Source organism: Amborella trichopoda, chromosome 5 (genome assembly GCF_054954075.1).
Source record: "Amborella trichopoda isolate Santa Cruz 75 chromosome 5, AtrichopodaSantaCruz75HAP2 v2.0, whole genome shotgun sequence".
NCBI classification, from domain to species: Eukaryota; Viridiplantae; Streptophyta; class Magnoliopsida; order Amborellales; family Amborellaceae; genus Amborella; species Amborella trichopoda.
The window spans coordinates 17,337,350-17,350,000 of record NC_142340.1 but is presented as its reverse complement, the minus strand read 5'-3'; positions in this window follow the sequence as shown (position 1 = coordinate 17,350,000).

Here is a 12,651-nt window from a genome sequence, read left to right as displayed (position 1 = left end):
TTCTTTTTGCAAATACTAATATAGTGGTTCTAATGTGAATTTGAAATATTCAGTTCAAAAAATTTCCTTCTAAATAGCTCTTTAATGCTAGGGCGCAAGAATACAGTACGTGCTCCCGTAGGAGCAGGCTGTATGCTCTCTCAACGTATATGATACTTCAATGGTTGGGTTGATTATTTCACAAGAAACTTGGGATTAATACGAAAGAATTATTCGTTAGTTTAATGATGAGGGATAGAGATAATCTAGTTCTTCTCCTGTGAGGCATGTGCGTGCTCCAAGTGATAGCTCTCTTTATAGTTTTAACTTTAATGGCGAGGTCGATTATATTTCAAGAAACCTGGATTAGTTGCTACTCTTTGCCTTACTTTATGCCCAAAAAGGAGCATATGTGAAGGCATCTTTGGTGTTGGAATGGGCAGGCTGGATGAAAAGTGATGTTTTCGTTTGTGTACTGTCGTTATGCGACTGTCCGCATCATCGCTTTTGTTGGTTCTTGACGACCTAGGTATAGCCCACTATTATTCTTTTGATAAAAATAAATAAGATATTTTTTTTTTGGTATTTAGGAAGAATTATTTATATTTTATACTCATATATATATATATATATATATATATATATATATATTTTTTTTTTTTTTTGTAATTTTTTTTTTTCAACATGCCCTTGGGTCGGAACTTTGAATTTGGAATCAAGTTCTTTTTTTATTTTATTTTTATTTTTTATTTTTTATTTATTTGGGTGGAACTCTGAGTACTTACTAGAAATTTTTGGGAAAAAATATGGTAAGAACATTGAGTTCCAATCCGGTCTTAAAATCTTGTAATTTTTCTTTTTCAATGAGTCAGTCGGATCTCCAGCTTCCGACTTGGTTTTCTATACAATTTTTTTTTTTTTAACTCAATGATAAGTTCAGATTTCCAATTGGACTCGAAGACTTTGCATTTTTTTAGTTGGATCTCCAACTTTCGAGCCAGGATTCTACACTAAATTTTGTTCTGGACATGGGGTTGGCAATATGAAGTTCATATCTTCTATTAAAATAGATATTTATGGTGATTTCCTAGAAACTAAATGACTAAAATATTTACAATAGTTATCAATTATGTGGATTACTAGTTTATTGGTGCCACCGCAGCTGTTAGATGCGATTGAGAGGAGGAATGACGTACCCCTAGTAAGCTGTTTGATGCCCAGGTGCCAAAATATGGTACTTTCTAGAACACCACCAAGAGTTGCAGTAGAGGTGGAAGTAGTAAAGCATATGTTGGTCATGCATGGAAAACGTTAAATGGGTGTTATTCAAATGTTGTTTTTCTCCAAAAATCCAACTTAAAAGTTTTTTGAAATGCATCACAAGTACATGTTGCCTATAATACTTTAGATGAAGGTTTAAAAAATCGACGATCCATATACAAAAGCTTGATCTAGATTGCCTTGCCCGTTCCAGATCCCCTAATATATTGAGACTCGCTTGTATACCCTCCCTGCATCGCCGACCCCTTGCATCGCAAGTAGGATTACCGATCAGTGAAAAACCCCAATTTTAAGTTTTCTTCAATATCTGTATGTGTTCTTCAATTTCTACTATTACAAAATTTTAATTCAATGGGGGCCCACACACCATGTGGAGGGCCTCATACCCGCTTCACTCGATGCACAATATGCGCGAGCATTTGAAGCAAGGCTAATTTTTGTTTTTGAGTAATTCAGTGGGAACCACAGGCCTACCCATTTTTTTTTTAAATTAGTTTATTTAGATAGTTAAAGGCCCCTCGTTCTTCACTTACTTCCACGGGATAATTTTCATCCCATCATTTTCGCCTATGTGCCTCATTGAGAAGAAAATTTAAGCACCTAAACGTTCATTAAATTGCATCATACGCTACACGCAATTTAGGTCCATCCCCCATATAATAATATTTAAGCATTTAGGCTCATAAACTACATTGAAAACACAAAATGAAAATTTAAGTATTTTGATCATTTATATTGGCCCATTTTATAATTGTATTTTCCATGAGATAAAACATTTAAGAATATTGGTCATTTGACTAAATACTTTAAGCATATACATATTGAGGAAAAATGACATTTGAGCAAAATGAGGAAAATATAGAAAAGTTAAAGTACAATTGGATCCCACTAAATGCTATATTGCTTTTGTAATTTGTATAACATAATGGAAAGAAAAATCAAAGGAAAAGCAAAACAAACAAAAAAATAGTCTAGGGCGAAAAGATTAAACAAATTAACCTCCCTAATAACAATGTACACAACCAAAATTTACAAATTTGTTTCACTGTATGAGAACCTAATGATAATCTCTCAAATGTAAAAGAAACATCTGATGCATGTAAAATTAAATAAGAATAAACATAACAAAAAAAGAGATATTAGAGTGGCTTTTTTTTTCCTTTTACTCTCTCTTTTTAGATTGGGGTTTTCTCTCTCTCGCGATTGGGTTTTCTTTTTCACTCTGTCATAAACACTTTCGGTTCTTCTTTTTCTCTCTCTCTTGAATAGTGGATTGGGTTTTCCCTCTCTCTCCCCTCTCTTTCTCTCTCTCTCTTTGATTGGGTTCTTTATTTTTCATTCTCTCTCCCTCCCTCTTCCCACTTTCCCTCCTCACAATTAGGCACGTGATTATGCTTCAACTTTAGACACCGCTCTGAATACGACTCCTCTAAAATAGAAAAACATTGATTTATAAAAATAAAAAACAGGTAGGCATGACCTTGTATCTTTACCGGCACAAGTCGCATTGGGTTTGTAAAATTAATTACTTGAAAAAATTACATACATATTCATTATAATTTGCGTTATTACGAAACTATCAAATATTTTTCGTTATTACCTATCTATCTGTTTTTTTAAGGTCAAAACGATTTTTTTTTTTAAAAAACAACCTTACCCTTTTTCGGTTATTGAACAACCAGAATGACTGGATTTTTTGTTGTTCAAAAAATGAAATGGTTGGATTTTTGGTTGTTCAACATCTGAAAATGTCTTGTTTTCTGTTGTTGAACAACCGAATACGCAGTCCTATTTTCGGTTGTTCAACATCCGAAAATAGAGCATTTTCAGTTGTTCGATATCCGATAATGTTCTATTTTCAGTTGTTGAACAACCGAAAATAAGACCAGCAACGTTGTTTTGAATAGAATGTGGAGGTTTGGCGCTGAGTCACGAAAACGGAAGAATAAAGAAGGTGAGCAGATAAACATAGCAACCGAATGGCTACTACCATCTCTTTTTATCTTTATGTTTGACCTAGAGAGAGAACCCCTTTTCTTTCCTTATTTGCTCTCATCCGTGCGATGATGCGATTTCACAGCCCCCATCCTCCTCAACACGCAATAGCAAAGGGTGAAAAAAAAAAAAGTGCTCTCTCTAGGTTAAGGATAAAGATGAAAAGACATAGTAGTCATTCGGTTGCTATGTTTATCTGCTCACCCTCCCTATTCTTCCGCTTTCGTGACTCAACGCCAGACCTCCGTATTCCCCTTGGATCTACCGACAAAAAGAATGCAATAAAATATTTTTGACAAGAGCGTGTAAAAAATAAATATAGAGTTTTGCACAAAACTGTGAAGTGAAAAACATCGACACGATTTATATTTTCAAGGTGTTAGATCATCCGAATCAATGTTGGAAGAGCCGAACCAAGCCCCCAAGACAAAGGGATGGGGGGATGCCCCTCTTTGAGGACCTATTTATCATTTTTCAAATTTTGTTGATGCCTTTTTCTTATCATTTCTTTTTACCCGAATTTCCATTTTAATTTTGTAATTTATATTTTCACACAATCCTTATGGGTTTTGATCATCCACCCTATTTCTAAGGGTGAACTTTACATGAACCCACCATATGTAACTTTCTTAAAGAGGTTAGAAAGGCTTGAAGTATCAATGAAAAGGCTTGAAAACTAAAGAGAGAAAGGAAGTGCATGCTTTTTACTTGAGTATTATTGAAATCTTTTTACCTTGGAGAGCAAAGAGAAATTTTTGTACAAAAAGAGCCTACCTTGCTTCTGAAAGTTGGATAGGGTGAACAAGCACGATATATGCGGTTTTTAATTTTTTTTTTTTTTACCGGCTAGAGCACTTACAGATGTCTAAATACAATTAAATCAACTAAAAAAAATTATAAAAAGTGACTAAAGAGGTCCTCACTTGCTGCCACTAATAAAACTTCTTTTATTCAATAAATGAAAATCGCATAAGACTCTCAAGAACAAGAAAGACATAAACTGCAAACCATAGAACAAGATGTCATAAGAACTTTGCACACCCCAATTTGGGTTTCCTTCTCCAGTGACGCATGTTATCAATGGCCTATCTCATAACTTCAAAGTATGGAAAACCTTAGGTTGCAACCCTTAATTAAATCAGAGAGCAGTGGTAAAACTTAGAGACAAGAACTAGGCCTCAGTGCATTGTGGTATGGGCGTGCCCCTCTCCTTGATTTCTATGGTTGGGGCGTGCCCCCTATTTTTGTCTCACAAAAATATTTTCTAAGTGGGGAGGCTAGAGAAGATGAGAGAGATAAAAAAGAGGTGGAGAGAGGGTTGATGTGCCACCTAAGGATGGAGAGAGAGAGAGCTCTTGATGTGTAGAGACTAAGACCCCCATGATGCCTATTTATAGATTTTATCTAGGTTTAGGGTTTCTTAGGATTAGTCATTCTTACAGAGAGTAGATCCATACCATTGATCATAAGAGACAGTCATATAATTTTTAGATCATCTATCATGATTAAAAAGATGGTGTCAGAACTTTATCCTTCAGCTTCCTTAACCTAATCCCATCAAATAAAATTAATATAAAACATATCATACTTTCCTATATCTTTCATAAATCTCTTACACATGTCCTAATTTGAAAATCATATCTCTTATTTTTCAAACCTTTCCTTTTGTTTATCCTTAATTGAGTGCCTTGATGGCCTCATAACAAGATTACAAAAGAAAGGATAAAAGTTAGGTGGCTAAAAGTTAGGTGTGCCTCTCATGGGGCCTTATGTTAGCCCCACGCACCATCCACATGTATAAATTATGGTGGGCCTCCATATATAGTATGATTTATAAAATTAATAAAATTATTTTTTGAAAATTGTAAATATTTAATTTTCTCTCTGAATATTTAAAATATTGAAAATTCAGTTTCTCTTTATTTATAAATCTATTTTTTGAAAATAAAATATCCAGAGACTTAAAAAAATTTACTCTATCAATCTAAGAATCATTTAAATTCAAACTAATCAATTCTAAATTAATTTGAAAGAATTTGGATCCAACTATGTCAAAGAAATATAAATTTGCTGAAACACTTCATCTTTTACTATAGATTATAATTCACACTCACTTTCTCAAACTGACACATCATTTCCCATGATTCACAAACCCTTGCAGGGATTCATGATGCGGCTACCAAAGTCAGTCAATAGGTGAGGGGATACAATCTTGGCCTATGGATTACAGGTTCCCTTTAAGGACAAGTCCATGAACACATAGATCTATTGCACACACAACTCTATGAAAGATATGGGGGTCATCTTTCACACATGTACATGTGTTACTCTCAATAGTAATTGTCTTTTTTGACATGACTATCATATATACATGCTGTATGATGGTTTAAGATAAGGCTTTGGCCCTTGTCTCTACAGGCTACCATCACACACAAGGTCACATAGTCCGTTTGCTCACTACCCTGGGCAACTCTGACATCATCAATAGATAACCCTGCTAACCCTCATCAATTGTGCTCTATGCGCATGTATTTAAGGACTTTTGACTCGACTGCTCTAGCTCGTTAAGTCTAGTATAAGTCTCGCCAAACACCATTTGTTAATCTCGGTCCCACTGGAGTTCATTAGTCCATTTTATCAAAATATTGATTACATGCTATCATAATGCTATCTGAAGGCTCAAGATAAGTCATGCTTAGACTAATCCTGAATCAGCACTATCTCCGGGGCACTGGACCTGGAGGGCCCAACCTCAGGTACACTTATATTTCATCCTTTCATTTATCTCGACTTTCGGCTTTATTTCAAACTATTTCAAAATCTATCCCTATTTTGAGTTCAATTTCTAAAATTCCTAAATAGGTTTCAAACTTAGCGGTACTAAAAGCCGGATCGGCCGGCCTTCTGAGCGAGGAAGGGTCTTTCAACCTAACCCTCACCTTGATAGGAATTCAATAGTACCAATCCTCTACCATTCCCTTCTATGACGAGTTTAGGCCGGAAAACAAGGCCGGGACCTCATTCATGGCGAAATTTTCGAGTATAAATGCTATTTTATAGCTCAGAGTGTTTATTTCTAGTTTTGGTTCATGATTTTCTATCTCAAAATTAAAGATTTTGATGATCTACAAATAATTAGCAGTAACGGTAATGAATGGTCTTAAATTTAATTTTAAAAAGTCCATTTGAAGGTTTAGAATCCTTTTTTTATTTTTATTGTGACAATCGATATTACTGACTAGTAAAATTTCTAGTCAAAATCCATGTCTAAGATTGAATTTTGAAATATACTATATTTGATTGGGTGCCTCGAGACCCCCATCTATTACTAAATTTATAAATGGGCTTCTATACTAGCATTTTGGTTTCAACAATTTGCTATGGAGTTCTCAACAACCAGAAGTTTAGGAATGTCGTTCCAACCAACGAAGCCCCTTAAATTTCACAAGGCTTTCCTCAACCACTCGTTGCTAAAAGAAGGATGAGAAGTTGTCAATCGTGTTGGGTTTATGGCGCCATTAAAGTATTTACGAGAGCTTGTATAAACATTTTATATAAGGTTGCGGTTTGTATAGAACTGAGGCTTTGCACAATCAAAGTAAAGCTTACCTTCAAATAGTATCAAGAAATATGATTTCAATACTGAAAATCTTTGTGATTGTCTTAAAATACATTTCCCTCTCTAATTATAAAATTTAAAGCTTAAAAAATAATGTATATTGAGCAAACCTATGAAAACTTGAAAATTTTAAACATTGATGGTCCAAAATGCATTACAAGATGCACTATTTTCAAAACTTGAAATCCATTTTTTTCTCATGTCCATGCATATTGATGTCGAAATGATCAAGTTGAGGATATTTAGGCATCAAAACAACATCTTTTAATGAGATTTTTGAGGTGTACTCTAATTTGATTGTTTAGAGTCTAAGCTCTATATAAACTTTTTCCTTTATATAATGAAACATAAACTCAGTGGAAGCGTGGTAATCTTGTGGACCATACTAGACAAATACTAGTTGCCAATATTCAAGTTAGGCTAGATGTGTTAGGCCAGTCGAGTAGAAAAACCCAAGGTCCTGGGCATAGATTTAAAATTGAGGAGGGTTCAGTAGGTCAGCCCTCGATCAGATTGGTGTTTATCCGAATGAGTGAGCCGAGGTATTGTGTGGCCCTTATGTGTGATGGTTGGCCTTTAGAGACAGAGCTAAAACATCATCATAGTACCATCACATGGTATGTACATAGATAACTGTATCGAGATAACAATCAATCGTTGAAGGTAAAGCATGTATATGTGCGAGATATTACCCATATACACCATAGAGCCGTAGTTGCATCGTGGTATGGAGGACTATGAATTTGTCTATAGGGAAGAACATGAAGTGCATAAACTGGTATTACGTCCCCTAGCCTATTGGCTAACTTTGGCGGTCCAATTATGAACCCTTGCAGTAGACTGTGGGTCATGAACATCGCTGGGGGAGTTTGAGAAAGCTAGTGTAGAGTGTAGTCCACACTTGAAGATGGAGTGCTCCAGTACATTGATAAATCTTAGACCTATATAGATCCGATTCCCATATAATTTAATTAGTTATAATTAATTTTATATTATATGATTTTTAGAACGATTATTTGAATTTTTGTAAATATCTCGATATTTTATTTTTATCATTTGGATTTATAATATAAGAGAAAATCAATTTTTAATGTTTAAATAATTTAAGAGAAATAAATTTAATATTCTTTTTGTAAATTCTAAAAATAAAATTTAGTATTTTCTAAAATATGTGAGACCCTCCATTTAATATGGGGGCCCATTTAAATACATGTGGAAGATTGGGTGGGGCCCATGAGAGGCTACCTAGGGTGGCACGCCCCATCCATGGGGACTTATGCTTACTAAATATTGTGAGAGGCACCCCATGTTAGTTGGCTTTCTATTTTGTATGAAGCCTACTTGTATAAGGAATCAATAAAATAAAATTTAGCTTGTCTTATGAATCAAGATATTTTGATCGATCAAAAGATTATAAGAATAAGGAATGAATATTCATAAATGGAGAAAATACGAGTAATATTTTTATTATTTAAATATTTGATAGGAATATGTTTAGAAAATGGAGAATAATGTTTTAGCACATTCTTTTGAATCTTTATGGTGGTTCTAATACATAGATAGTTCATATCTATCACCCTACAAATCTCCTTGGATCAATGATCTAGATTTAATCTCATTAAATATGGCAAACCCTAAAGCATAAAAAATCTATAAATAGAGGCTCTCCCCCTCATAATTATTCTCTACACTTCTTCTCTCTCTAAGAGCTCTCTCTTTCTCTCTCTAGGGGGCCATGCCCCAAGCAAGGGTTTTCTCTATCTCTCACTCTCTTTATATTTGGTGGCTTAAAAGGGGGGACAAGCTCCACTATGGGAATTTCTCTCTCTTGCCCTTTCTCTCTTTCTTTTTGGCGGCTTGCCAGGGAGCACGGTCCACTATGGGAATTTTCCTCTCTTTTTTGACCAGTTTCTCTCTCATAAGAAGGGTAGAAAGGGGGCCACGCCCCACCTAGGAGAGATTTCTCTCTCTCTCATCTCTCTCATATCAAGCCAAGGAAGGAAGAATAAACATTGAGGCCTAAGCGATTTGGTTATATATCGATATCTATACGCCATTGAGAGGGTTTTGCCATATATAGTAGAATCAATAGACCGATCATTAACCCTGAGCACAATTGGAAGGAGAAGACCCGACGTGGGGTGTACTAAGCTCAGTTGACGTAATATCCGACAATTTTACTTCCGTAATATCCGACAATTTTACTTCTTTTACTTTAATTTTTATTGTGGTCCTCTATTCCCATAAAGCAATGTGATTTATTTATTGAATAAGGAAGTTATTTTTAAGTGATAGTAAGTGAGAACTGTTTTGTTTATTTATTTTATTAGTGATCTATTTGTAATTAGATATTGTAAGTGATCTTGCTGGTATAAGAAATTTTTTTTTTAAAATATATATACACCGTGTTTTATTACATAGTCCAACTCTCAAACCGATTATTTGAAACTCAAATGCTAACATATTATCCAAAGATTGCGACAATTTTATCTCAACCGTGGGCACGTTCCAGAGGATTGGGAGTGCATGAAAAGGCTCATATATCTCAATATCAGAGGACCGTTGATTTTTTAAGAGAAAATTTCTAATTGGTAGTGCACACTATTTTTGGAAGAGATTGTATACAATGAGACCATTCGCCTTTAGTACAGGGTGGTCACAATTACTTACAACCATCGAATGTGAAATCTGATAATTTGGGTGAATCACAAAGTTCAAGAAAATTTCTTATGAGCTTTGAGCTTGGTCAATGAAATAAATGCAGCCACCCAATTTGACATCCAAGGTCAAAATTAACTGTAACCACTTTGTACCTAAGGTAAATAGTTTCGTTATATACTTTTTTTTTTTTTTTTTAATTAATTCAACTTTTTGTTTTCTTCGATTTATTCTTTATCAACGCCAAAGAGATGCTAGTCTGGCTATATTTTAATGTTTTGGTGAGCCCACATGGACTAGGGATTGAGGGGGTGGGGCCCAGAAGAAAATGAATATCAGCGATGATGGTGTGGAGCCCTTTACGGACTCCAATGTGCATGTGTGGCTCTAATTCTCCATTCACCCTCCTCCTCTCTCACTTTTGATTTAGTGAAAGTGACTTTTGGTTCCAATCCCTAGTGGTAACAGTGGGAAGGAAAAGAATTTGATCCCCTAACGTTGGATATAGCGAATGCAACAATAATTATGTCTACTAAATTTAAACCAATTTTCGATATGGGGAAAGGAAGACATACCGCAATTTAGGAATTAATGTATTTTGATATGTCAAATCAATTATTAGGTATTGACCTCTTAAAAATTATTCAATTTCATAGTAGGCCCTCGCTTTTTATTTTTATTTTTTTCTATAATACAGTATTAAAGCTTAAGAAATATCTATTATCCTAACTGTTCCTCATGTCCCTTCCCCCATTTTCATTTAGAAAATATTTGAATGGGGTGGCAGCTGCATCAAAATAAGCGTAACCCCAAAACTCACGAAAAATTCCAGTTTTGGCTTCAAATCGATCATATCGACCTTGAATATTATGGAACAAGGAGATCACCATGTGATCTAGAAGTTATCAACATTGGTTTTAAAAGAGAGACAAGAGAGATGACTTAGAAAGGAATTTAAATTATTTTTTAGGGCACTTATTGTGGTAAAAAAAGAAAAGAATGGAAGAGACATAAGGAAGGGGTAGGGTCATAGATATTTCTATGTTTCAATTGTCACACGATAGGAAAAATAAGCAAGGGACTACTATGATTAAATCATTTTTAAAGGTTCCATACGAAATTTTCCTTTAGTTTTAATCAAATTTTGGTTTTGTACTTTTTAACTTACGATTATTTTCAAACCAAGTGTTTACATTGTTACAAACCAAAATTGAGTTCAGCCCTAATGAAAATTAGATCCGGAATTATGTGTGGTTTTTACAACATGTGAAATTCTAGCTTACAATATATTTCTTTTCCCTTTTTGAGTTAAGTTAGCTGACGTAATTGTGGTTGTCTTCTCCTAAGTCTCATATTTTGTATTTGGAAGAATAGTAGGATAACTTTTTTTTTTTCTTGTTAATTTCACAACACTAAAATATTATTACTCTCCTGTCTTTTGTAGACTTTAAAATTGGAGCAATAATCCTATAGGCCAAGTGCATTGTGATTTTGATGCAATAGCTAGTATGGAGTATGAGCCACTCTTAATGATCAAGTGGCGCCTTATTATTCAATAATACGCCCCATGTGGTAACTAAGTTTCAATTATCAACGGGCCCAACCGGTATTTTGAAATTTGGAACCGGATTGTGAATTTGTCACTTGCTGAACCAGTTTGGATCCCCACTAAGGCCTGTTTGGCAGGTCTTCTCGCGTCAAGGTGTATTTGCAAATTAACAAATTTAAAAACTTTAGGAATCCGGCGATTCTCGGCTTACTCAAACCAAATGGCCCCAAACCCAATTCTAGGTTGAACGGTTGCATTTTAAGACACTGCGTCCGATAGTTGTTGTCTGGGATTTGGTAGGCATAACGGAATATAACACGTTGTCGGTTTCGGATAGGATTGTTTCACTTAATTTGAGCTTTAAACATTCCTGGGGATATTCTTGGAGGGTGACAATGTCTCGCTTTCCAAACACAACAATACGATCAAACTCAATCGAAACCTTGATCAATAGTCCTCAACACACTTTTCACAACTGAGGAAGATGCCTCATAAAGTTTGAAAGCTGATGCACCTCACCGTTTTGGACGAAATATATTATACCTGTGGGTCTCCCTGGTTTTTTCCTGGTATTTTCACCGTAAAACAACAAAATGGTGAGATTGTATAATGTGCCTCTTCAAAATTGTGTTGTTTAATGTTTTAATGTAGCACTTAACTACCCTCAAAATGACAAAACTTAAGACTTCTTTTATTTTATTTCGGCAAGTGAATATATAAGTAGGGGCGTCAACTCAGTTGACCCAACCAGGGTCCTCATCTGGACTTGGATACTAGACCGGATGGTCCTTGTTTAGGTCCAAGTCCACTCCTTACATTGTTGGGTAGTATCAGATTTAGGTGGTATCAAATATATATATATATATATACACATACATATCTATGGAACGATAATAAAAAATATATATATAGTTTTTATGTAGACCCAGACACAACCCATCTGGGTCCAACGAACTAGACTCACCTTGGTCTAGGTCCTACTAGGACCTCCATATATATTCAATCCGGTAATGTGGATTTATGGTCAATTCTTTGAATGTGGACCTCCCACATTCCTAGGTTATGTAATCACTCTTTTATTTTATGTTTTTCACTTATCGTTCTCCATAGCACATTCAGCTAAGCGTATCGAACAAATTATGAATATTTGTAAATCATAACATGCAAAAACGAAAAGAAGAACGGGATTAGCCTCTGCATCCAACATATTTGGGATGTAATATCTCCACCTAATCCAGTCTATTTTTCACCAAAACGAGTTTTCGATCCCCAAAATGCTAAATTTATTGCAACGTTTGACTGAACAAACCAATTTGAATATAGGAATTGTTGGTTTTTCTAGAAAGTGGGTGGAAAGACCTAAGTGGGATTTGAGACTTTATTTATGGCACAGAGATGAGATGGGAGTTCTAATCGAATGAGGGGATACTTTTTGAAAACATAAATGTCCTTGGAGAGAGTCATCTAAATTTAGAATTTAGATAATCATATCCTTAAGATAGGAAGCTTTTAAAGATTGGGATCTTGGACAGGGGCCCATCTATATAAAGAGTGATTTATAGATAACTAA